This window comes from Chrysemys picta, chromosome 10 (genome assembly GCF_011386835.1).
Source record: "Chrysemys picta bellii isolate R12L10 chromosome 10, ASM1138683v2, whole genome shotgun sequence".
In the NCBI taxonomy this organism is placed as follows: Eukaryota; Metazoa; Chordata; order Testudines; family Emydidae; genus Chrysemys; species Chrysemys picta.
In genome coordinates this window covers 49,256,088-49,282,660 of record NC_088800.1, presented here as the reverse complement: position 1 = coordinate 49,282,660, position 26,573 = coordinate 49,256,088, and the positions used below count along the sequence as shown (strand labels likewise).

Genomic DNA, 26,573 nt, shown 5'->3' with positions numbered 1-26,573 from the left:
GTCTACACCAAAAGTTAGGTTGGTAGAGGTACGGCTCTAGGTGATATAGATTTTTCACATCCCTGAGAGACGTAACTATACCAATGTAAATTCCTAGCGTGGACCAAGCCTAACTGCGTTAAGGTATATATGCCTGATTTTCTCCTCGGATTACATTCTGTGAATCTGAGTACGTGGCTGGAGATAACAGATTTCTTGGTGTGTTTGGGGTGGTTACTGGATCTTTGAAGGTAGATGTGGTGATCCATGGGTTTCTTGTATATTGTTGTATGTAGAGTTCCATTGTTGAAGCTGATCATGGTGTACAAGAAGTTTATGCTAGTGGTGTGTTGTGGAGAGAGTTTAATGGATGTGGGGGGGAATTGTAGTTATATGAGGGAGTTTAGGTCATCTGTGCAGAGGATGAAAAAGTCGTCAATACAGCTCAGGTAAATCATTGGTTTTGTGATGCATATGTCCAGAAATTCTTCTTCAAGGTGGCCCATGAAGAGGTTAGCATTTTAGGGAGCCATCCTAGTACCCATTGCTGTTCCCAGGGTATGGGCAAAGTGTTTTGTTGTTCAATGTAAAATTGTTATGCGGGAGGATTAAATAGACGAGTTCGGTGATGTGTTTGGGCTGGATATTCAAGGGTTGTCCATTGTCTTGTAGATATTTGAGGCAGGCCGTGACCCTATTATTGTGAGGTATGTTGGTGTATACGGAGAGGTCATGCTTGGTGGCAAGGATGGTGTTCTGAGGGAGGTTGTTAATATTGCAGAGTTTTTGAAAAAGTCAGTTGTATCACAGAGGAAGCTGGCCCTTTATGTGGTGAGTGGTTTGAGGATGGTTTCTAGGAGTCCCTGTAGTCCTTCAGTAAGAGTGCCATGGCCAGATATGATGGTTCTGCCTGGTTCCATTGTTTGCATATCTTGGGAAGCTCATAGAAGTCCCCAGGGTGGGTAAGTGGGGGATGAGGTTGTAGAGATTCTATTGTAGTTATTTGGGGAAGGATTTGATGATATCCTTAAATTCCTGGGTAAATTGTGGTGTAGGATGTTCTTTGAGTTATTTATAGTAGATGTATTTAGCTGTGACACTGAGTAAAAGCTAAATACATTTCCCAGACCTGAAGAAGAGCTCTGAAAAGCTCAGAAGCTTGTCTCTCTCACCAACAGAAGTTGGTCCAATAAAAGATATCACCTCACCCACCTAGTCTCTCTACTATCCTGAGACCGACATGGCTACAAGACTACATATATTCCAAAAGGCATAGATTGTAGTTAAAATCTAGTTAAACATAAATGTGAAATCCTTGCAGATTTGGTGGTATTACCATGTAATTTTAGAGTCAACCCCCAACAGAGGGCACTCCTAGTTTCTCTCTGAATACCTACATGAAATTGCCATAATAAGCCTACTTATATATTTAAATAACTAGACCACAGTACTGAGTCAAAGCTCTAAAACCACACTAGTGATGCTTGCTGTAACCTGGTAAATGAGATATCCACACATTCACTGAAGCATCAAACTTCTGATTTTGTAGCTTTGCCTCTGAAGATCCAGAAATGTTTAACCCCTTCAAACTTACCACACCTAAGAAATGTTTTCAAACATAAGGCCAGGATTGTCTTTCATTGTTGTAAGTTCCAGCACTTTTTATTTTTTGCAAAGTCTCGAACAAGAGAGCCTCTCCTTGGAAAGTTAGAGACTTCAGGCACGTGGGTGATTAAATCCATCATGAAATACAACATCTACAAATATGCCAGTCTTTATCTTCTTAATAATCTCCCAAACCCAGGCTACCCTAGCTCCAATGCATTTTCTTAAATATATTTTAAGTGAGTAGCAGCCAAATAGTATTTTAATCATTGCCTTCAGAGCTCTAGCCTAAGTATCAACCCAAAATATACTTCTGAAATACCACCAAGGTGCCCCAAAAGTGTTTCAAGAACTTGGAGTTGAAGTACTCTTTTGGGACTTCGGCTCTCAATGGGTCTCCATTCAGGCACAGCAGTCCATAAGTCTATATATGCTCTTTCAACTACCTTAATCGTTAGAATCTGCACGCCTACTAGTAGTTCATTAAGCAATGTGAGTAACATTTTTCACATGAGGTTTGTTCTCTCATATCCAAGAGATAATTGTGTGCGCAGTGGAACATTTTATTTTGGTAAGGTTTTGTTTTGAAACTTTAAATAGTAACATGTCTTTCAAAATAAAAATCAAACTTCTTAAGAGAGAGGGAGAATTTTTTTTGAGATCCAGATTAGCAAGTTTAAGGTTGAGGTTGTTGCAATGCATAAAAACAAACCAGCACACCATTTGAACAGTCCTCATCCACAGCTGCACGATTTAGATTCAGGCAAGCCAATTATGATTATAGTTCTTCTGCCCTGATCTCCACAACTCCTAAAGATGTTTATAGTATCACACATGGAATATCAACTACCTAGGGTGACCAGATGTCCCAATTTTATAGGGACAGTCCCGATTTTTGGGTCTTTTTCTTATATAGGCTCCTATTACCCCCCCCCCCCCCCCCCCCCCGCCACCCCTGTCCCGATTTTTCACACTTGCTGTCTGGTCACCCTACAGCTACCCCAGATTCCAAATCAACTTCCTCAACAAAGGTTTCCCCTCTTGCTCAGTTACATACCGGTCAGTGAATCTTGCAGCAAATACAATAATAAACAGTTTTCCAGATGCTTTTCTGGGACACTTCCCTCAGAAACTCTGCAATTACCCCTATAAAGTCTCTCCGTGGATGCTTCTTTCCCCCGTACCATTATTTGTAATGTTTTAACAAACTCTAAAAGGGTTTTAAATATTATATATGAAAAAATGTACGAAATCAAGGTATATTATACAAGTGACAGAAGTCAAAGGCCTGGTCCACACTAACCCCCCACTTCGAACTAAGATACGCAACTTCAGCTACGTGAATAACGTAGCTGAAGTCGAAGTACCTTAGTTTGAACTTACCGCGGGTCCAGACGCAGCAGGCAGGGTCCCCCGTCGACTCTACATACTCCTCTCACGGAGCAGGAGTACGGCGTCGACTTCCGGGATCAATCCGGGATCGATTTATCGCGTCTAGACAAGATGCGATAAATCGATCCCAGAAGATCGATTGCTTACCACCGGACCCGGCAGTAAGTATAGATCTACCCAAAGATGGACACACTGCAGATAAAGGGCACAGATTTAAAAGCCAGGTTTCAAGGGATCTTGTCAAATTCAGTTTTAAAAAAACTGATCTTACCCATTTAATAATCTAAAGTAGTAAACTTTAAAGTGAAAAGGACTATAAAAAGTCTAATTTAGACCCTGAACCACCAATGAACTCCACGTGGGCAGAATCCATTCATTTTTACGACAAGACACTGGCCAATTCCCCCAGTTTATTTATTAGTTCTCATTTTTGTGTTCAAATTATTTATTAAAATGTACAGCAACAAAGAAGCAGTACATCAGTAAACAAGTCAAATGGACTGTAAAACAAACAGAAAAAGAAAATATTTTACTGGGAAAATATAAAAAAACCCTTTTTCTAATCATGATTAAGCATAAGATTTGATTCCACAACAGGCATCTTCAAGATCACTCCCTTCCCCTACAATAAAAGATCTGACCCTTAACTGCATGTTTCTTAAGCTCTCTCAATAGCTGCCTTCTCCAATTTATAGCTCATACTCACTGTAGTGTAACAAACTGCTACTGGTAACAAATTACGTCAGATAGTTTTTCACACTTCACCGGACTGGAGGGCAAGAAACCCCCGCGCACACACAGGTTCCGAAGGCTCAATTGGTCTCATAACCAGACCCCGAGCTCCCTCCCCTCCCGAACAGACCAGACGCCCGAACCGGATTCTGCACGCCGCCAGCAGGACGGGCCCGGCGCCCGAACAGCTTCTCGCAGAGGTAGGGGGTAAAGCAACCGCACGCCAGGCCGTTCTCTAAGGCCTGCGGCCCGGGACCCCTCTGTCCGCGCCCCACAGTTCCACGCATTCTTACCCGCCGCTAGCAACAGCGCAGATGGCCCAGTGCGTGGGGGCAAAGACACGCTGAAGCCTGCGTGGTGGCCTCCAGACCTCCACTCGCACCGAGATGCTTAGCGTTACCCCTGACAACAGCGGAGCCCATGCCACGGAAATCGCCGAACCCGACGGCCGGGGAAGCCGAACGGTCACGGAACCCCCCGGCCTAAACCGAACGGTCACGGAAACCGCCGAACCTAAAAGCCGAAGAACGCTCTCGCCACTGCGCGAATGGGGCTGGCCCTTTAAATCGATGAGGTGGGAGGAGGGGCTGCTCCCGTCCCCACCACAGTCCACGCGCAGCGTGCGCCGCTGCTGCCTGTCCGGCCTGCCCCTGGTGGGAGGAGATCACACCAGCTCTCTTTTATAAGGAGCTTTTCACCAGTAGCTCTCAAAGCACTTCACAAAGGCAGTCAGTCTCATTAGCCCCCTTTTACAGATTGGGAAACTGAACCACAGAGCAGGGAAGTGACATGCCGGAAGGGTGACCAGACAGCACGTGTGAAAAATCAGGGTGGGGGTAATAGGAGCCTATATAAGAAAAAGCCCCAAATATCGGGACTGTCCCTATAAAGTCGGGACATCTGGTCACCCTACAAGCCAGGGTCACCCAGCAGGCCAGTGACAGAGCTAGGAATAGAAGAGACGGTTACTCACCCTGTGCAGTAACTGAGGTTTTTCAAGATGTGTATCCCTATGGGTGCTCCATGGTGAATACAGCCAGGGCCGGCTTTAGCAGGTGCAGGGCCCCATGCCAGGACGTGAATTGTCTCGTGCCCCCCAGCCCCAACTCTGTCCCGACTCCGCCCCTCCCTGCCCCTTTGGATACCTCCCCAAATCCCCACTACCTCCCTGCCCCATTGGATCCCTCCCCAAATCCCCGCCCTGGCCCCGCCCCCAGCCCCTCCCCTCCCTGCCCCATTGGACCCCACCCCAAATCCCACCCTGGCCCTGCCCCCAGCCCCGCCCCCTCTCTGCCCCATTGGATCCCTCCCCAAACCCCCGCCCTGGTCCCGCCTCTTCCTCAAGCACGCCTCATTCCTCCTCCTCACCCCTCCCTCCCAGGCTTGCGCTGATCAGCTGTATGGCGGCGCAAGCGCTGGAGGGAGAGGGGAGAAGCAGGACTCAGCTTTTTTTTTTTTTTTTTTCTTCTCTTTCCCCGCTCCGCTGGCAGCCCCGGATGTTGCGGGGCCCTCTTAGGTGCGGGGCCCCATTCCGGGGAGTTGGCCGAATCGGCTTAAAGCTGGCCCTGAATACAGCAGCGCCCCGTGTGACAGGTTGGGTCACAGAAACCCACTTAGAAACTGAAAACTGATGTGCCAAGACTACTTCTGCCCCCACGTTGTGAGTGTAAAAAAGTCATGAGTTCTATTGTACGTGCTGCTGTTTATGCTGTCCTTAATCACTGTCTTAGGGAAAAGCTTCTTGAAGATTGTGAGGGCTGTGTCATAGACGCGCCAGCCCAACGGCACCATGACTGCATGAGTTGGACTTCGGAGGATATAAACTGCAAGCTCCGGGACCTGTGTGCTGACCTGTGTTTGGAAAGCTTATTAAACACTGTTATTGCCATAGATTATGCTTTGCAAAGTCTGTTCCTAACCCAAGAAAATTTAGCACAAGGGGTGACGTTGGTAAATGCTGTGCAATTCGGGCGAGATCCTGACAGTGTTTTAAAGAAAACGACCGAACCGGAAGATGCCTGCTTACAGCGTTATATTGACCATCTGGTCCGCACAAAATGTTATAGAACCCTGCTTAAGAAAAAGACTATTTGTATGAAATCTAAAAGGATTAAGTTAGAGAATGGTGAAGGGACAAACATGCAATATAAAATCTGGTTGCTGTGAATAAAAATATATATTGAAAAGGGCTTTGTGACTATCTGTGTTTCTGTTAGAAAGTCCGTGTGGCCCTTAAGTAAGATAAAAGTTTTGATGGAGCCTCTTGGTTTGTATTAGTGATCAGTAATTAAGTTTGTTGGGTGTACACCCACAGTAAAGGAGGGTGGGTGGAAATGGTGAGCTCTGATTAATATTAAATTAAATAAAACCCCAGAAGTTGATAGAACTCTATTGGACAGTTTAAATATAACCCAGGATTTGGTTGAACGCTATGGGTCACTCTTTCTAGCAACTCAAAGTCAATAAAATAATATACAAAAATAAACAAGGGTCTAACCCAAAACTGAAATGTTTCAAGGGTTCACAAACCTCCACCATACTTTTGTAGAACAGGCATTTGCTGTAAAAAGATTTAAAAGCTATGGGTATTTGTAGGGTGTTTACTAAGGATGTGCTACATCCATTTTATTTCAAAACAACACAAAACTTTAAGCATGAAAGAAATATTAAAAAAATAGACATTCACTGATATCTGCAAGATCCCCCCAGTCAGGAGCGGGTACAGTAATATTAAAGATTGTTGTGTATGGTGATTTACTGTTTAACAATGTAAGAAGGCCCTACAGTGATGTTTTTTCATTGAAACAGGAAAAGGTATTAATTAAAAAAAAGGCAGCCTCTTTGTGCAAACAACATAATTCCCCCACCCTTCAGATCACAAAAGGGAACTTTGGGGAGAGGTGCCTAATTTCCTTAAGTATCTATTAATTAAGGGTTGTAGTGATCAAATCAACCTGCTAACTACAGACTTTGAAGTTTGTTTGAAACAAAGTTGTGCTTAATACTGTTTAATAAAGAACCCAGGTATTAAACAGGTTGTATAGGGTGTTGATACATTTGGGGAATAATCCTAACTAAAATTTTGCTTGTTCTTTAACCCAAAGGCCCAAATACATATGGGGGGGAAACAGAATAGCCATTTGCCAGCACCCCTTTACCCTGTGGTGGAAGGTAACTTTCTGCAATTGGCTTTTAAAAGCGTATGTGTGTGTTTTTTAAAAAAAATTAATTAGCTTTATTGGTAAAATTGTGAGATGGGGTCTGTGCAAGACATAGATGTGGGTTTTTTTTAAGTATATGGCTGCAAACTGTTGGTTTGGTTTGTTTCAAACTAACAGGGTTTTTTAGTCTGCAAACTGTGATGTATTTTAAAAAATGGGTGGTTTGTCTTTTTAAAATTAGTTTTAATGTTTAAATTGTTGTTAGTGATTCGGGGGCCTATGCTAGAGATAAGTGTGGGTTTTTTAAAAGTATTTGGTTGCAAACTGTTGTTTTGGTGTATTTAAAGCTCCTGGGGGTTTTGTGTGTGTGTATGTGAGAAAGAGAGAGAGAGAAGGTATTCTTTGGTTTTGTTTACAAAAGGGTACAGGCTGGTAAAATCATAATAGTGGATTTCTTCACCAAAGTTAGGTTTGTAATATAGGCGGATAGCATTAGTCCTCCCCGCAAAAAGAGCATCCCTAGGCATGGAGGCTGAGGCTGCTGGGCTTAGTTTAGGAAATCTGCAAGCTTCCTTTCTGTTTCGATCATCACCTCCCACTCCTCACTACGTAACCAAGTCTTTTCAAATAGTCGGTCTTGAGCTGCGTCTTGTAATAAAGAAACCCAAAAGTTGTCCCCGTCATAGGGTTCTGTGCTTTTTCACAAAAACAGGTCACACTGCTGTGGAAAAGACACCTGTTAAACACAAAGGTTGTGTGTATCCCATCAACGACAGCGTCTAGAAAATAGGGGCCTACTTGTAATTCCCCACCCTGTAAAGCATGCTGTATCTTTATATTTTCTTTGTGAGCATATACAACAGCCACTGAATAGAGGGGGTCGAATATATCTTTTTCTGCCTGTGATAGTTGTCTGGAGGGAGAAGAGCTACTGTGTTAGGCTGCAAAAACAAGAACCTGTATATACCCATGCAGACAGATGCCAGCATTATGTACTGGAAAGGATCTATACACAATTTTACCTCTGTGAATTTACCAGGGCCTCTCTACAATATCTCCTATCTCTGTCATTTTCACAATCTTTTCTCTGTACACAGGGGTGAAAGTAATTTACAGGATTTACCGGGACTGCCATAGTCCTGAAGGGGGGCGTGGCCTCATCTGAAAGAGGCGTGGCCTCAACCAGAAGAGGCGTGGCCTCTCAAGATTTAAAGGCCCTGGGGCACCGGCTGTGGCTGGGAGCCCCAGGGCCTTTAAATCAACCCGGGGCTCCCAGCTGCAGAGGTGATTGGGAGCCCCCAGGGCTCAGGGGCAAATTAAAGAGCCCAGGGCTCTGGGCGCCGCGGAGCTCCGGGCCCTTTACATCCCGGCCCCAGCCCGGCCACCGGAGCTGCGGGCAGGATTTAAAGGGCTCTGGGCTTCCCGCCCGCTTTAGATCCCCGGTGCGGTCCAGCACGGTGTACTGGCTCTTGCCGGTACACCGTAGTGGACTGTATCAGCTTACTTTCACCTCTGTCTGTACAGGAAACAGGCCCGTCTCAAAATGTTGACATTCTGCTGACAATAACATGTGAGCTCTTCCTGCAAGTCAAAAGTCTCATATCTGTTGTCCCAATACCAGTCAAGAAATTCTGCTTTCTCCCCGGGCATCATGCTGTCTACACCATAGTACTCCACCCTGGGCATAGGCCCCACGTAATTTTGGTTTCTTAAAGTGTTTTTTTTTAAATGTGGGAAATACCCTTTTCAACCTTCAAACCCCATCGCTTGTAGGAGCTTGCTAAGCTTCATGGGCAAGAAGTTTAAAGAGTCTATAAAACAAATGCCCAGGGCCTTAACTTCCACACACAGTTTACTACCCTGAGTTATCAGTTCTATGCACATCTTTTCCTTCAGTAACTAACGACGTAAGTAAGTACGCATCGTAACCTTTGGAATTGTGCGCTAGAAACGTGTAGTCCCAGAACTTTTTGGCAATAAAGGTCTTAACACAGGTAGAAAGACACTCGCAGCCCTTCAATTCCCAGGATTTTTCCGGCTTTAGGGACATAGCAAAAATGTAATTGGGCACATGCAACCCCGTCTCCTACGTGCATTCAAAATCATAAAAAATATACTTTTCCGATGATTTGGGCTTTCTAATGCTATCCATAAAACACAGGTGGCTGTCTACCTCACCAGTGATCAAATCCTGACACTGCTTACAACACCTCCCTTTATACCTATGCCCCTTGTAAGACTGACACTGATCACATAGTTTTAGACAGGCATTCAACTTGTTTTTTCGATGCGCAGTCGACATGTCTGTCTAAACACTCTTTGGAGCGACAATACAATCTACAGCTACAACACCTCAGCTGCACGCCCACACTCTCTGAGCACGTCACACTCAAGCAGAGGCGGCAACGATACCTGCAAGAGTGGTTGTGACTGTACACCGTGTGGCAAAACTCACCATTTTTTTCACCGAACAACTTTTTCACATCCAGAACCCCATAATAATGCTCATCATGCAATAGGATGAAAAAAGTCTTGGGGTACACTGGGCTCCCCGTTTTAAAAAAAACACCCACATAAAGCACATCACATAAAGCGCCACCTGTATGTTGACTCCTAAATGCTGTTCAAATGCCGCTACATCACTTAGCATAGTCCTTTTTTGATCTGACCACCCAAGTTTCTCATGCAACTTTCTCACCCCATCTAATAATTTGAGTTGCAGTCAGACATGACAGCCAAGAGCCTGCTCACAAAACACAGATTGGTACTGGTGTAAGTCAGGTCTACTAAACACTATCTCTTTTTATGGATGATTTGACTACTGAGGATAGAATTTAAAATTCTACAGCCACCTCCACCCATGTTTTTTACAACTGTCACAATGAGGCGCAATGTCCCATCAACATGCATCTCTCTCTTACTCTGTAACAGCTTTGAGGTCTGATTTACGAAGTCTTCAGCAGACAGCTCATCCCTAGTTCTTCTCAACCAAAGGGTTGGTTAAATTACAACTCTCTAAACGTAACTGAACATAATAGTCAGGGGCTACCCTACTGTTAACGTCATTGAGAACTAACTGTATCCCCCTGTGTATGGCTTCGACGACCTGCTGAGCTGAATTTATTCGCTCAAGATTGACAAAACAAAATTGCTCACAATACACTGAAACCCCAAATCTAGGTAATTTCCGTTGCCAATGTCTCACTCGCTCCATATACATGTCTGTTTTGGGGTCTGCATCTGCATTTTCAGGGTTACTTGGCAGTTCCTCTCTGGGACCATCAGCTGCATCTTCTACGTCAGACGCTATTTGAGAGTCAAACTCCGCGGGGTCACCACGAGGATTATCAGGAGTAGACAGGGACCCATCCAGAGAGCCTTCTGGGGCATTTTCTAAATCAGAGAGTCACCACCACCCTGCAGGTCAGTTGGAGAGCCTCCAACAGGGGGCATCTTTTTGGTTTTTTTCTCATCACCTCTTTAGCCTTTTAAAAAAAATTTACAGCAACCCTAGCCCATAACTTTTGGGCAGCCGTCCGTTTATCCCCCAAAGGCTGTCCCACCTTTTGTTTACGCCTTAGCGGATATGTACCCTTGAGGATGCCCCTTTTACCCAGACCCCTTGTAACGATGAGGTTCTGGCGGGACCCAACTGAGAGTGCCAATTCAGAACAAATTGCTAAAACTGGGCAGTTACAGCCCAAGGCTGGGGTTTTTCCACCTCGAAGGCAAACCAAACCAGCCAGACTAAGAGGACTTTGTCTCACCCCACTGGCTAACCACAAGTCACACAAGCAATTCCCTTAGACACTCAAGTTTCCCAGTATTACCACCAGTGCCATTCATTATGGGGACAAATGGTTATGAAAACCAATACCCCAATAAAAGAAAAAAAAGGTTCTCCTGATCCCATAGGACCAAGCCCCAGACCCAGGTCAATATACAAATTAGATCTTACCCACAAATCATGCTGTTGCCAATCCTTTAGAATCTAAAATCTAAAGGTTTATTCATAAAAGGAAAAAGGTAGAGATTAGAGCTAGAATTGGTTAAATGGAATCAATTACATACAGTAATGGCAAAGTTCTTGGTTCAGGCTTATAGCAGTGATAGAAACTGCAGGTTCAAATCAAGTATCTGGAATACATCCCCAGCTGGGATGGGTCATCAGTCCTTTGTTCAGAGCTTCAGTTTGTAGCAAAGTTCCTCTAGAGGTCTGAAGCAGGATTGAAAACAAGATGGAGGAGCTGCAGCAGCCTTTTATAGTCTTTTCCAGGTGTAAGACCATCTCTTTGTCCTTACTGTGGAAAATTACAGCAAAATGGAGTCTGGAGTCACATGGGCCAGTTCCTGCATACTTTGCTGAGTTGCAAGGCGTATTTGCCTTCTCTCCATGGGTCAGTTGTATAGCTGATGGTCCTTAATGGGCCATCAAGCAGGCTAGGCAGAGCTAACACCAGCTTGTCTGGGATGTCACCCAGAAGCATAGCATAAGTTTGAAATACAGACAGTATAGAGCCAATATTCATAACTTCAACTACAAATTTGTTACACACATATAGACAGCATAATCATAACCAGCAAACCATAACCTTGTCTACGACACCTCATTTGACCCCCTTTATATAAGATTTGATGCCACTACAGGACCCTGGTTGCAACCATGTTCTATATGGTCCCAGATTATATCAATAACGTCACACCCCTTTCCACAACTAGTCACGCCTGCTCAGAGCCACCTCTCTGGAAAACTAAAGTATTTTTCAAAGTCAGCTGCAAGAGTTTTTGCATTTTTGATATAGTTTCCAGTCCTCCTTTCTTTTAGAACCCCTGAGGATACAGCGCCCACCAGCTTTCTGAACAAAGAGTCATATTTTTCCCAAATCTTTTTAGAATACCGAAGAGCTGTGCTGAGCTTATGGAGCTGGGAGAATACTTTGTAACAATTGTCGGATACTTCATAAGGAGCTACCCCTGCATTGCAGGAGCTTTCAGTCCTTGTTTTATTATTCACAACCCCTAAAACACGTGCTCCAGGTTTGTGAATGTGTTTTCATTCAGTTTTCTCAGCGTATTGACTGCTGAGGAACTGGAGTTGTTTGCGTGGTTGCTTTTTACCAGAGTCTTTTGTTTTGTCCTTGGGTTTGACATATATGAGCTTTCGACTGCTCTGATGCTTCGTCTGCGCTCTTGTGCTGTTTTGCGTTGTTGTTGTTCTTAAAGGTCTCAGAGCAGATTTCTGGTTCTTTGGTGGTGCTGGTGGAGGTGTGACTAAAACATTGTCAGGAGAGCTGCCCTTGGCTGATAAAGAAAAACAGAGCTGTTCCAATTTAGCATCAAATAAACATTTTACAAGAGTTAACTTTACCATCTTTCTCACCCACCCCTATGTATTTGCTTAAAATACTAAGCCTCATAAAATAACCAAACCAATAAGCAAAACATATATACTGGGCTTCAGCCATCCATCCGCCGTTGATGCTGGCTAATTTTCCTTTTCTGCTGTCTCTTTCCTCTTTCTTTTGAGCTTGTTTTCCCTCTGGTCTAAGGATCTCTCATGCTTTGACCGTACTGTGGAGCAGACAACATTATTATTATAAAACACATTAAACTGTCTTATAAACTTAAAAAATAAAATACTCATTAGGGTGTTTCTCAATTTAAAAAGTCATAACTTTAAAACAAAATAATCCATTTCAGGCTGTACAACAAACATAGGTTTTGGTTTATTTCTCCACTAGTGTTTCTCTAAAACCTGGACCTTTTTTTTTCCAATTAATACAAGCACATGTTTCCGCCATGCACGCAAAAACAAACTGTGCAATAAAATACTTGTAAAATCCCTCCACCATAACTATGTCTTCCATAGGTCCCCTAAATCACCAATAATAATTTCAATGCTAACTAATTTTAAAACAACCCATTTTAAAAACACATCACATTTTGCAGAGTAAAAAACCCTGTTAATTTGAAACAAACCAAACCAACAGTTTGCAGCCATATACTTTAAAAAAAAAACACACATCTATATCATGCACAGACCCCTATCTCACAATTTTATGATTAAAACTAATTAAAAATAAAAAACATTCAAAACACACACACACACAAGCACACACACGCTTTTAAAAGCCAATTGCAGAAAGTTACCTTCCACCACAGGGTAAAGGAGTGCTGGCACATGGCAGTTCTGTTCCCCCCATGTGTATTTGGGCCTTTGGATTAAAGAACAAGCAAAATTTTAGTTAGTATTATTCCACAAATGCATCAAACCCCTATACAACTTGTTTAATACCTGGGTTTTTTATTAAACAGTATTAAGCACAACTATAGTTTAAAATAGGGTTTTACCTTGCCCTGGTAAAATACAGCTTGAAGTTGCTGTTTGCATGCTAAACAGATCACATTGCAATACAGATGTCTCCCAGGTTACGCAAACCTGACTTATGGAAATCCGCTCTTACGGAAAAAGTTCCGTAAGCTAGAAATAGGAGGGGTTTTTGTGTGTGTGTGTAATGGTCGGGTATACGTTTTCGACTTAGGCAAAAAACTCGGGGAGCGTCTGTAAAGACATGTATCATTATTAGTAAGAACAGCACGGACAAAGAGTAACATTATATATTTTCAGAGTTAAAAAACAAGCAACATACACAGTCTTGCAGTCCAGCAGCTGTTCTGTTCAAGATTTAAAAAAAAAGGACAGTCTCCAAAAAGCTGAGGTTTTTTAAACCATTCTAGCTCTTTGTTTCAAACAAACTTCAAAGTCTGTAGTTAGCAGGTTGATTTGATCACCACAACTCTTAATTGATAGATACTTAAGGAAATTAGGCACCTCTCCCCAAAGTTCCCTTTTGTGATCTGAGGGACGCGGGAACTAGGTTGCCTGTTTCCCCCTACCCCGCTAAAATACACTTTCCTGTTTCAATGAAAAAAAGAGAGTACTGTAGGGCCTTCTTACAGTATTAAACAGTAAGTCACCATACACAACAATCCTTAATGTTACTGTACCCTCTCCTTCCTGGGGGGGACCTTGCAGATATTAATGAATGACTTAGGGTTTTGTTTTTTTAAATCATGTTTCTTTCATGCTTAAAGTTTTGGTTTGTTGAAATAAAATGGATGTAGCACAACCATAGGGTATGTCTACGCTACGGGATTAATCCGAATTTATATAATTCGGATTTGAAAAACAGGTTGTATAAAGTCGAAATGTATGCGGCCACACTAAGCACATTAATTCGGTGGTGTGCGTCCAAGTACCGGGGCTAGCGTCGATTTCTGCACCGTTGCACTGTGGGTAGCTATCCCATAGCTATCCCATAGTTCCCGCAGTCTCCCGCGCCCATTGGGATTGTGGGTTAAGGTCCCAGTGCCTGATGGGACAAAAAACATCGTCGCAGGTGGTTCTGGGTACAGCCTCACCTCCTCCCTCCCTCCTCCCTCCCTGCATGAAAGCAACGGACGGCAGACAACCATTTTCGCGCCTTTTTTCCTGGGTGGGTGAACACTGCAGACTCCATACCACGGCAAGCATGGAGCCCGCTCAGCTCAAGACAGCAGTCATGAACATTGTAAACACCTCGCGCGTTCTCGTGGAGTTTATGCTCAGCCAGGACCAGAAAAACGAGGCGAGGAGGCAGCGGCGGCGGCAGCGCAGCGACAAGCATGATGAGGACATGGACACGGACACGGATACAGAATTCTGTGAAACCACGGGCCCCGGTGCTTTGGAGATCATGTTGTTAATGGGGCAGATTCTATCCATGGAACGCCGATTCTGGGCAAGGGAAACAAGCACAGACTGGTGGGACCGCATAGTGTTGCAGGTCTGGGACGATTCCCAGTGGCTGCGGAACTTTCGCATGCGTAAGGGCACTTTCATGGAACTTTGTGACTTGCTGTCCCCTGCCCTGAAACGCCAGAATACCAAGATGAGAGCAGCCCTCACAGCTGAGAAGCGCGTGGCGATAGCCCTGTGGAAGCTTGCAACGCCAGACAGCTACCGGTCAGTCGGGAATCAATTTGGAGTGGGCAAATCTACTGTGGGGGCTGCTGTGATGCAAGTAGCCAAAGCAATCACTCAGGTGCTGCTACGAAAGTTAGTGACTCTGGGAAATGTGCAGGCTATAGTGGATGGTTTTGCTGCAATGGGATTCCCTAACTGTGGTGGGGCGATAGACGGAACCCATATCCCTATCTTGGCACCGGAGCACCAAGCCACCGAATACATAAACCGCAAGGGGTACTTTTCAATGGTGCTGCAAGCACTTGTGGATCACAAGGGACGTTTCACTAACATCAACGCGGGCTGGGAGGGAAGGGTTCATGATGCTCGCGTTTTCAGGAACACTACTCTGTTTAAAGGGCTGCAGCAAGGGACTTACTTTCCGGACCAGAAAATAACTGTTGGGGATGTTGAAATGCCAATAGTTATTCTTGGGGACCCCGCCTACCCCTTAATGCCATGGCTCATGAAGCCGTACACAGGCAGCCTGGACAGGAGTCAGGAGCTGTTTAACTACAGGCTAAGCAAGTGCAGAATGGTGGTAGAATGTGCATTTGGCCGTTTAAAAGGTCGCTGGCGATCATTATTGACTCGCTCTGACCTCAGCCAAAGAAATCTCCCCATTGTTATTTCTGCTTGCTGTGTGCTCCACAATCTCTGTGAAAGTAAGGGGGAGACCTTTATGGCGGGGTGGGAGGCTGAGGCAAATCGCCTGGCTGCTGATTACGCGCAGCCAGACACCAGGGCGATTAGAAGAGCACACCAGGAAGCGCTGTGCATCAGAGAAGCTTTAAAAACCAGTTTCATGACTGGCCAGGCTACAGTGTGAAATATCTGTTTGTTTCTCCTTCATGAAAACCCGCCCCCTTTATTGACTCATTTTCTGTAAGGAACCCACCCTCCCCCTTCCCCCAGCTTTCTTTCAAACCAAATAAAGTCACTATCATTTAAAAATCATTTATTCTTTATTAATAGATTAGAAAAAGAGGGAGGGAACCCCGGGTGGTATTTGGGAGGAGGATTGCTGGGAAGGAAAAAGCCACAAAGAAAAGGTTAAAAAAATGACAACCTTTTGCTTGGGCTGTCTACTGGGGTGGAATGGGAAGGTGTACGGAGCCTCCCCCCCCCCCCGTGTTCTTACACGTCTGGGTGAGGAGGATACGGAACATGGGGAGGGGGGAGGGTGGAACAGGGGCTGAAGCGGCAGTCTGTTTTCCAGCAGCCGTTCCTGAAGCTCCACCAGACGCCGGAGCATGTCTGTTTGCTCACGCAGCAGCCCCAGCGTTGCATCCTTGCTCCTCTGGTCTTCCTGCCGCCACCTCTCATCTCGAGCGTCTCTCCTCTCCTCACGTTGGTCCCTCCTCTCCTCACGTTGGTCCCTCCTGTCCTCACGTTGGTCCCTCCTGTCCTCACGTTCACTGGCTTCTTTCCTATACTTTGAAACTGTTTCCTTCCACTCATTCAGATGAGCTCTGTCACTGCGGCTGGATTCCATAATTTCAGAAAACATCTCGTCTCGCGTTCTCTTCTTACGACGCCTTATCTGTGATAACCTTCGGGATGGAGGAGGGATGCTTGAGGAATTTGCAGCTGCTGTAGGGAGGGGAAAAAAGAGAGAATTGTTTAAAAAGCTACATTTTGCAGAACAATGCTTATACTCTTTCACGGTGACCAACACTATTCACATTACATAGCACATGTGATTTCTGTGCAAGGTCGCATTTTGCCTCTTAATGCTGAGTGCCTGTGGCTTTGCTGCTAGAGATCACAGGTCTGGGCAACAGAATTCGGCTTGCATGCGGCCATGGTAAGCCATTGTTTTACAGCTTCTGCGCCCTCCTTTCCCACATACCAAGCATAGCCTGTAGAGTGCTGCGGTTTTTCTGTTAACATTCAGCAGCAGCAGCAGAAAACAAACTAACCACCCCCCCTCTCGCCATGAATTCTCTGGGATGATCGCTGTACCCCTCCCCCCCACCGCGTGGCTGGTATCAGGGAAGATCCCTGCAGGCACCAAACTAACCACCACCACCCCCCGCCGCCCCCCTCCCGCCATGAATTCTCTGGGATGATCACGGTACCCCTCCCCCCACCGTGTGGCTGGTAACAGGGAAGTTCCCTGCTAGCCAAACGCGAAAAACTCAGGGCCAATTTCCCATCTGCGCTTGGCTAACTGCAGGGAAGGATTTCTTTTCCGCCACAGGCAAACAGCCCAGTAGGAACGGCCACCTCTGTCCCCTTAATTAAGTTCCCGTATTTCAACCAGGTTACCAGGAGTGATATCACTCTCCTGAGGATTACACAACAAGATAAAGAACGGATGTTGCTTGAATGCCAGCAAACACCGGGACCATACGCTGCCAGGCTTTGTCAGGCAATGATACCAGATTACTTGCTGCAAGCATGGCGTGGTCAAGTGTCCTACCATGGAGGAGGGAATAAGGATGCACTGCCCAGAAACCTTCTGGCAAGGCTTTCGGAGTACCTCCAGGAGAGCTTCATGGAGATGTCCCTGGAGGATTTCCGCTCCATCCCCAGACACGTTAACAGACTTTTCCAGTAGCTGAACTGACCGCGAATGCATCCCAAGTCCTCAGGGCAAAGTAATCATTTAAAATCGTTTGCTTTTAAAACAAGTTTTATATTTTAAAAGGTAAACTCACCTGAGGTCCCTTCCATGGGGTCAGAGTCTTGGGTACTGGCTTGGGAGGCTTGGGAGGGTACTTCAGTCAGGGTGAGAAAAAGATCCTGGCTGTTGGGGAGAACGGAGTGCTGTGTGCTCTCTGCAAGCTCATCCTCATCCTCCTCCTCCTCCTCTCCCCCATCGGCAGAATCCTCAGGCTTCGCTGATGAGACTATCCCCGACCCAGAATCCACGATCACAGGTGGGGTAGTGGTGGCAGCCCCCCCTAGAATTGCATGCAGCTTGGCGTAGAAGCGGCATGTCCGCGGCTCTGACCCGGAGCGACCGTTTGCCTCCTTTGTTTTTTGATACGCTTGTCTGAGCTCCTTGACTTTCACGCGGCACTGCTCAGAGTCCCTATTGTGGCCTCTCTCCATCATGCCCTTGGAGATTTTTTTCAAAAGTTTTTGCATTTCGTCTTTTAGAACGAAGTTCTGCAAGCACTGAATCCTCTCCCCATACAGCGATCAGATCCAGTACCTCCCTCATGGTCCATGCTGGTGCTCTTTTTCGATTATCAGCCTGCATGGTTACCTGTGTTGATGAGCTATCTGTGGTTACCTGTGCTCTCCACGCTGGGCAAACAGGAAATGAAATTCAAATGTTCGCGGGGCTTTTCCTGTCTACCTGGCCAGTGCATCCGAGTTTAGATTGCTGTCCAGAGCGGTCACAATGATGCACTGTGGGATAGCTCCCGGAGGCCAATACCATCGAATTGCGGCCACACTATCCCTAATTCGAAATGTTAAAATCGATTTTGGCGCTACTCCGCTCGTCGGGGTGGAGTACAGAAATCGATTTAAAGGGCCCTTTACATCGAAATAAATAGCGTCGTTGTGAGGACGGTTACAGGGTAAATTCGAATTAAAGCTGATAAATCCGAATTAAAGTCGTAGTGTAGACCAGGCCATAGTAAACACTCTACAAATATCCATAGCTTTTAAAAGTTTGATTCTTAGGGTTTTTTCATAGCTTTTAAATGTTTGATTGTTTTTACAGCAAATGCTTATTTTATAAAATATGGTGGAGGTTTGTGAACCCTTGAAATGTTTCAGTTTTGGGTTGGACCCTTGTTTATTTATGTAAATATATTATTTTAAACTTTGAGTTGCTAGAAAGACTGACCCATAGCAGTCAACGAACTCCTGGGGTTATATTTAAACTGTCCAACAGCATCTATGAACTCCTGAGGTTTTATTTCATTTAATATTAATCAGAGCTCACGATCCCTACCCACCCCCCTTACTGTGGGTGTACACCCATCAAACTTAATTACTGATCACCAATACGTTTAACCCTGATGGTAACAAGGGTGGGTAATCATCTAGACCTACAGACTCAATAGAGCAGGGGTAGGCAACCTATGGCACATGTGCCGAAGGTGGCACGCGAGCTGATTTTCAGTGGCACTCACACTGCCCGGGTCCTGGCCACCAGTCCGGGGGGCTCTGCATTTTAATTTAATTTTAAATGAATCTCCTTAAACATTTAAAAAACCTTATTTACTTTACATACAACAATAGTTTAGTTATATATTATAGACTTATAGAAAGAGACCTTCTAAAAACATTCAAATGTATGACTGGCACGCGAAACCTTAAATTAGAGTGAATAAATTAAGACTTGGCACACCGCTTCTGAAAGGTTACCGACCCTGCAATAGAGTCAGCTTGGCTATTCAGTGGGGGTGTGGTTAAACCATCAGCTCAACAGGGTGTCAGCTCTATTGTATTCAAAGCGATGTCTCAAACATCCCTGTTTTATATAGAAGCCTTTTTTTTTGCTTTATTTTAAACACATTTTTGGGGAGAGTTCCCCACAAGATTCTACTACACACATTTCAGCTTTTTTGCTGTCAATGGGTCTCTTTTACACAAAGACACAAGAGCTAGTTTCTCACAAAGTATTTTTTTATTTAAAACACATACAACCCCTTGAAAACAAACCAAGAGGCTCCATCAAAACTTTTATCTTACTTAAGGGCCACACGGACCTTCTAACAGAAACACAGATAGTCACAAAGCTCTTTTCAATATATATATATATATTCACAGCAACCAGATTTTATATTGCATGTTTGTCCCTTCACCATTCTCTAACTTAATCCTTTTAGATTTCATACAAATAGTCTTTTTCTTAAGCAGGGTTCTATAACATTTTGTGCGGACCAGATGGTCAATATAACGCTGTAAGCAGGCATCTTCCGGTTCGGTCGTTTTCTTTAAAACACTGTCAGGGTCTCGCCCGAATTGCACAGCATTTACCAACGTCACCCCTTGTGCTAAATTTTCTTGGGTTAGGCACAGACTTTGCAAAGCATAATCTATGGCAATAACAGTGTTTAATAAGCTTTCCAAACACAGGTCAGCACACAGGTCCCGGAGCTTGCAGTTTATATCCTCCGAAGTCCAACTCATGCAGTCATGGTGCCGTTGGGCTGGCGCGTCTATGACACAGCCCTCACAATCTTCAAGAAGCTTTTCCCTAAGACAGTGATTAAGGACAGCATAAACAGCAGCACGTACAATAGAACTCATGACTTTTTTTACATTCATAACGTGGCACTGGCTCAGTTAGTTCCATGCCAAGCCTCCTCCTTAAATCCATATAGCCATCATCCTCGGCGTCCTCGTCAATGATTTGTACCAGTGTTGAGCGAAAACAAGGCAGGCTCAATTCGTCTTCGCGATCTGATGCAATGCTGTTCAGGTCCACCACCGCTTGTTTTTAGATTTATGCAACCCCGGATTGGTTCCTAACCCCATTACACCCCATCCTCAACTGTCACTTCATAATCATTCATTTACCTGTGTGATGTTGTTTCTGTTCACCTTGTCCACCAGTGATTCCCGCAAGCCACGGTCACCTTCCTCCTCTAGGGGGTTGGACGATGAGAGGGCGTCACGCTTGTCGGTCTTCCTCACGTGCAGTTGGGTTTTGGGGTTGGGTTCCAGTGTATCCATCAAGGGCTGGGCCAAATGGTTCCCCAGGGCCGCTCCCTCCTCCTCGGAACTGTCACTGATATAGCGCTTCCTCCACAGGCGGGTGAAGGCCCTCGGATCTAAAACAAAATCCGAAGTTCTCAGGGGGTGGTGAATGAGTCCATGTTTCCTCTCAGCCTTTCCACGATTACTAAAACACGTGTTCTTGGAACAAAATGGCATCTTCCACGCAGTGCTGGGACTTCCCAGAGCGGTGCAGTGCTCTGATTGGTAGAGGGCAGTAGGGGGAGCTCTTAGAGCCGTCACATGACCCTCTTCTGGGCGGGTCACCCCCCGGAACTCCTCCTCCCTCCCAACTGGTCAAATCCTCTCTCCAGAAGGTCCTCTGCAGCTGGAATCCATCTTGATTGGTAGAGGGCAGTGGGAGGAGTTCTTAGAGGGATCACATGACACCCTTTGCTTCTGGTCATGTGTCCATCTTGACCCCAGAAGTAATACCCCCAGGGCGAGGGCCTGCGGGGTCAGGGGGTGGGGCCTACGTTTGATTGATGGTGGGCCCCTCATACTACTGGGCTGAAGCCCCAAGCCGTGCTGAAGCCCCGTGTCCCAAGGGGGGCTGAAGCCTGTATTTGAAAATATAGAAAACCTCCAAAATATTTAAATAAATGGTATTCTATTATTGTTTAACAGTATGATTTAAATGTTTTAAATCACTTGACAGCCCTAGTCCGAAGAGGTCCAGTCATTTCCAGTTTTATCATGGTGGATGGTAGAGATAGGTATTGATGTCAATGCCATGCAAGAAAAAGGACAACTAGGGAATTCAGGGTGGGGTGACTAAAAAGTAATTCCAAGTGTAAGCAGAGTCAAGATGAACTCTACCCTGACATCTGGTGGTGAATTGTGGCGAGTTATGGAAAAGAACTTCAGGGGCTGATCTTGTTTGCATAGGCACACCCACCCCGCCTAGCATGAGCCCACAGCAGCCCAAAATGGTCACTTTGGCTGCTGTGGGATCCCCAGTTTCTCTGTTATTGGGGCAGGAGGAATAAAGTGTTGTTACCCTGGTTATGTGAATCAAGGACAATGAAACTGTTTTATGACAGAGGGACTTGCCATCAACTAAGTAGCGCTCGCTAGACAAGGGACATGGGTTCTAAAACCCAGTGAATTGAGAGAGGTTGGGGACAGGTATTTGTACTTGATGGTATGGGCCCCCTTTGAGGGCCTGAAATACCGATGACTTCCTCCTCTCTCTACTGTGGAATATCAGAGCTAATTTTAATTCTATTAGGAGTCTAGTTACAGGCTGCTGAGATGAATTCACTTTGGGCCAATGGTACACCAGCACTGAGGCTCCCCTACTACAAGCTGAAATCACTAAAGAGCTAAAATTACTGAGAGTTGAAACCACTGAGTGTTGTGGCGGGGCCTGAAGATATGTTGCTGAGCAGCTGGCGGAGCAGAGCAGTTTATGGGATAGCTGGTGGAGCAGAGCAGTTTGTGGGACGACTGGAGGGGCTTGCAGGACAGCTGGTGGAACGGAGCGGCTGGTGGAGTGGAGCAGTTCGCGGAACGGCTGGAGCAGTTCACGGGACGGCTGATGGAGCGGAGCTGCTGGTGGAATGGCTCACGGTGAAGGCTGCAGCAGAACCCCATGGAGAGGCAGGGCAGTCGGCCTCGGACCATGTAAGGTGCCCCTTAACACTACTGCCCTCCCCCCCCCCCGGCCTGGGAGGTAAAACTCTGCAGATAATCTTTTGAACTCTGGGGCTGCACTGACCAGGGACAGAGACCTCTGGGTGATTTTTGGGTTGCTGGACTTAAGACCCTGAGGGGAAAAGGATACTGCCAAACTTACTTGGGGGGGTGGGTCTTTTGCTCATGGTTTGTGTTGTGAATCCTATTTGTGGTGTTTCCCCAACATAATGCCACATTGTTTCCCTCCTTTATTAAAAGGATTTTGCTACACTCAGACTCTGTGCTTGCAAAAGGGGAAGTATTGCCTCTTAGAGGCGCCCGGGAGATGATATGTAATTGTCCCAGGTCACTGGGTGGGGGCTCAAGCCGGTTTTGCATTGTGTTATTGAAACGGAACCCCTAGATACTGAACCTGGCCCTCGTTGCTGCCAACTCAGACGTGCAGAAGGGTTACACAAGTCTTTTGCGGGAACATGATATTTTTTGTCCACCCACTTGCAAGTTGATGGAATGGACGCTGGGATCTGCCAGACTATTTTTGCAGGATCAAGTAGGGCTTTGTTGATAGGGAGGGCTATTTTAGAAGAGGAGGATGTGTGCAGGATGTCAAGCAGCTTGTGTTGTTGGTCCATTACTTCTTCTAATGAAATCTGAAAAGTGTCTGCAATCCTCTGAAATAATTCCTAAAAATGTCTAACGTCTAGGTTGACCCTAGGTCCTGTTTTGGCCAGGACAGTTCCCCTTTTTAAGCCCTGTCCTGGATGTCCTTATTTTTTGGCAAAAATGGGCCTTGTCCCATTTGTGCTTGCCAATTGCAAGTTGCTCTCATCAGTTGTCAAACGCAAATGGGACAAGGCCCATTTTTGCCAAAAAAGTGGGTTGCGCCTCTTTAAGGGGGGGCATGGAGGAACATTTGGGGAGGCCAGTGCCGACACAAAGTGGTGGGGCACAGGCTGTGAGCCCTGGGCAGAACGGGCCTTGGGCGGTGTAGGGCTCAGGCAGTCAGCCCAGGGTGGCATAGTGCTCAGGCTGTCAGCCCCAACCCCAGTCCCAGGTAGCATGCCAGGTGGCTTGGGACAGCCCCGTGCAATGAGGGCAGGGGGTGTTGTCAGACGCCACCAGTATGGTGCTCTGCTCTCTAAGGATTTTTCTTTTTCAGTTTACCTCCCACTGAGTTCTCCTTTTAGCCCATCTTTCAGAGCTGGTTCCAATAAACACCACACACGAATGAACCATAACACTTTATTTGCTAAAGGGAAGGGAAAGAAGGGAAGAGGGATGGATTAATGACTCTGGAGATTTGGAACAGAATACATACACACGCACACATACACAATGATACAAAGATGTTCTTGTACCTTTTCCAGGGGCTGCCAATGGAGAGACTTCAGGATCCGGATCACCGAGATCAGCCATGGACACCAACGGTGGATGGCAGATGGAAGAGACAGGTACGTAGCCCTATCTTAACGTAACCCTCACCCTATCCCGCTTTGCGTCGTCTATAAATGTGAGTTTAAACTAACTAATCGGACCAGGTCCGTGTGTGCAAGTTTGCTTTCCCAAAATAAAATAACCAATTAACCCAAAACACTTACTGAGTGACTACTGCAGGCCAGTAGTCAGTGTGGAAAATTATACCACACCCAGGGGCGGCTCTATGTATTTTGCCGCCCCAAGCACGGCAGTCAGGCAGCCTTTGGCGGCATGCCGGCGGGATGTTCGCTGGTCCCGCACCTTCAGCCAAATTGCCGCCGAAACCACGGGACCGTCAGACCTCCGACAGGCATGCCGCTGAAGGCAGCCTGACTGCTGCCCTCACGGTGACCGGCAGGCCGCCCTCCGCGGCTTGCCGCCCCAGGCACGCGCTTGATGTGCTGGTGCCTGGAGCCACCCCTGACCTTAGGTGACGGTGCATCCCAGCGTCGTTGATGGGAGATTTTCGGTAGCAGTGCCTGGTTGGGACGCACGCGCTCAGTTGGTATATCCCATCTCTTTGGAATCTTCCTGAATGAGTGCGTCCCACACCCTCCTCAGTTCCTTCTCTACCGTGAGAAATACTAGTACTCCAAAGTAGAGGGGAGGAGGGAGGGGAGTGGAGCACCCACAGGGAAACATCTCGAAGAACTTCAGTTACTGCAAGGTGAGTAACTTTTTATTTTCTTCTTCTTCGAGTGCTGTCCCTGTGGGTACTCCACTCTAGGTGAATGTGTAGCAGTATTCACTATGGTCAGTGGGACTTTGGAGATGCGGCAGGGAGTACTGTAGGGAGTACTGTATGGCCTACTGTAGCGGGGTGGACATCCGCTCCTGCCCTGAAGGGCTTGAAACCAGCCCCGAAAGAGGGCTGCAGTTCTAAAAGCTGGGCTGATTGGGGAAGCGGCTGCAGCTGGGCCACGCCCCAATCAGGCCACAGCTGGCCTGTATATAAAGGCTGGGAGCCAGGAGCTCAGAAGGCTCTCTCTGTTGGTAGAGGGAGATGGGCCTGGCTGCAGGATCTAGAGCTAGGATACCTGAGTGAAGCAGGGTTGGGAAAAGGCAGAGGAGCCGGGGAGCTCTAGCCTGGAAAGCCCCAGGCTGCGGCCTAGCATTAGGCTAATTGGTACTAGGGGTTGCAGAGGGCAGCCCAGGGGTAGGCAAAGGCAGCAGGTCCAAACCCAACCTTGCCTATGATGAGTGGCTGATACTGCAGTCTGCCCCAGGGCGTGGGGCTAGACAATGACTGTCAGTAGCCTTATACTGAGATGAGGTAGGAATAGTGGGTAGGGGTTCCCCGGGGAGGGGAGATCCTAAGACTGAGGGGTTACTGCTAGGAGGCAGCACCCCAGGTACAAGGTACTGGGTCCAGGCACCGGCCTGCAGAGGGCACTCCAAAGGCTGGACGAGCTAATTCCTGAGACGACCAGCAGGAGGCGCTGCAGGGCCCGCACTGCTACACCTACTATAGTGTCTGCCGTGGTATCTTGCGTGATAGTATAGTGTTTGGCAAACGTGTGTTCAGATGACCATGTAGCCGCTTTACAGAATTCAGGAATGGCTACGTTATGTAAGAAGGCAACGGATGTTGACATAGCTCAAGTGGAGTGAGTTCTAATGCCTTCGGGCGGTTGAATATTTTGAGTGCTGTAACAGGATCTGATGCAGTCAGAGATCCACTTGGACAGATGTTGTTTAGAGATAGTTGTACCTTTCGATATTTCTGTAATAAAGAGTCGTGGGGACTTACAAAATAGCTTAGTCCTGTCTAAATAAAAGGCAATTGCTCGCCTGACGTCGAGGGTATGCAGGGTTGCCTCGTGCGGAGTCTTGTGAGGTTTGGGGTAGAAAGTAGGTAAGTATATTGGTTGGTTAAGGTGGAAGGTGGATACCACCTTAGGGAGAAATTTAGGATGTGGTCTCAGAATGACTGTCTTTGCTGATGTTATTGCAGCTAAGAAAGCTACCTTCATGGACATATGAAGAAGAGATGAGATAGCCAAGGGCTCAAATGGAGGTTTCATGAGACTGTGAAGAATGAGGTTAAGATTCCATGTAGCTGCCATTGGGTAAATTTCAGGGTAGAGATTTTGGCAGGCCCGTGAGAAATCGTTTTATGTGGAGTGGTAAAGAGTGAGTAACCGTCTAACAAGTCATGGAAGATAGTAAGCACTGCCAGGTGTATTTTGATGGAGTTGAGCGAGATTCCATCTTGTTTTAATTGCAGAAGGTAGTCTAGGACGTTAGGGAGGGTCACCGTATTGGGTGTTAAGTGATTACGTGAACACCAGACTTTTCTACTATGCAGATTTGCTCAGAACAGGCTAGTTCGTGGGTTTGGAACCATGAAGGAACCAGGTTATCAGATGGAGCTTTTGGAGCTGGGGGTGAAGGACCCCTGGGAAAGGAGATCTGGCCTGCTGGGGAGAGCCCGGAGATGACGGGAGGACATGCGGAGTAGGTAAGGATACCACGTCTGTCTCGGTCTCTGAAGAACCCTGTAACAGAGGGATTGGTGGGAAGGCCTATAGGAGAGAGATGTTCCATGGGATGAGGAACACGTCTCCTAGGGATACAGTTCTGAAGTCCCGTTCTGGAGCAAAACAGACGACATTTTCGATTCTGGGTCATGGCAAAGAGGTCTATTGATGGGGTGTCCCAGAGGGAGAAGAGCTCTTGAAGTATTGCAGGGTCGGCAGTAGTGCTGTGGCAGTCGGGTATGTAGGAAGCAATGATTTGTATTTGATGTTGTATGCACCAATTCCATAGTCGGATGACTTCCATGCATAGGGCATGTGATCAGGCTCCCCTTGTCTGTTGATGTAGAACATACATGCTATGTTGTCTGTTAAGACCCAAATAGATTTATGAGGGGAAGAAAGTGAAGGCATGCTCAC

The 26,573-nt window shown here is 46.3% G+C and overlaps 1 protein-coding gene and 1 long non-coding RNA gene across 21 annotated transcripts in view; one reads left to right on the top strand and one right to left on the bottom strand.

Annotated features, from left to right (window-relative positions):
• The window catches only part of IFT140 (intraflagellar transport 140), a 248,755-nt gene extending 244,054 nt beyond the window's left edge, over positions 1 to 4,701 (bottom strand). For 8 of the 20 annotated variants that reach the window (XM_065558607.1, XM_065558616.1, XM_065558613.1 and 5 more), the window contains exon 1: positions 4,002 to 4,282. The gene's annotated coding sequence lies outside the window, so the exon portion shown is untranslated. Of the gene's footprint in view, positions 1 to 2,967; positions 3,106 to 3,682; positions 3,824 to 4,001; positions 4,283 to 4,681 lie in introns of those variants that run through there. The other 12 variants (XM_065558625.1, XM_065558627.1, XM_065558621.1 and 9 more) reach the window with 7 other exon arrangements.
• Positions 3,771 to 5,894, top strand: LOC135973785 (uncharacterized). The gene is made up of 2 exons (XR_010590808.1): positions 3,771 to 3,908; positions 5,439 to 5,894. It is a non-coding gene; the product is annotated as an uncharacterized LOC135973785 (long non-coding RNA).
• The last annotated feature ends 20,679 nt before the right edge of the window (positions 5,895 to 26,573 follow it).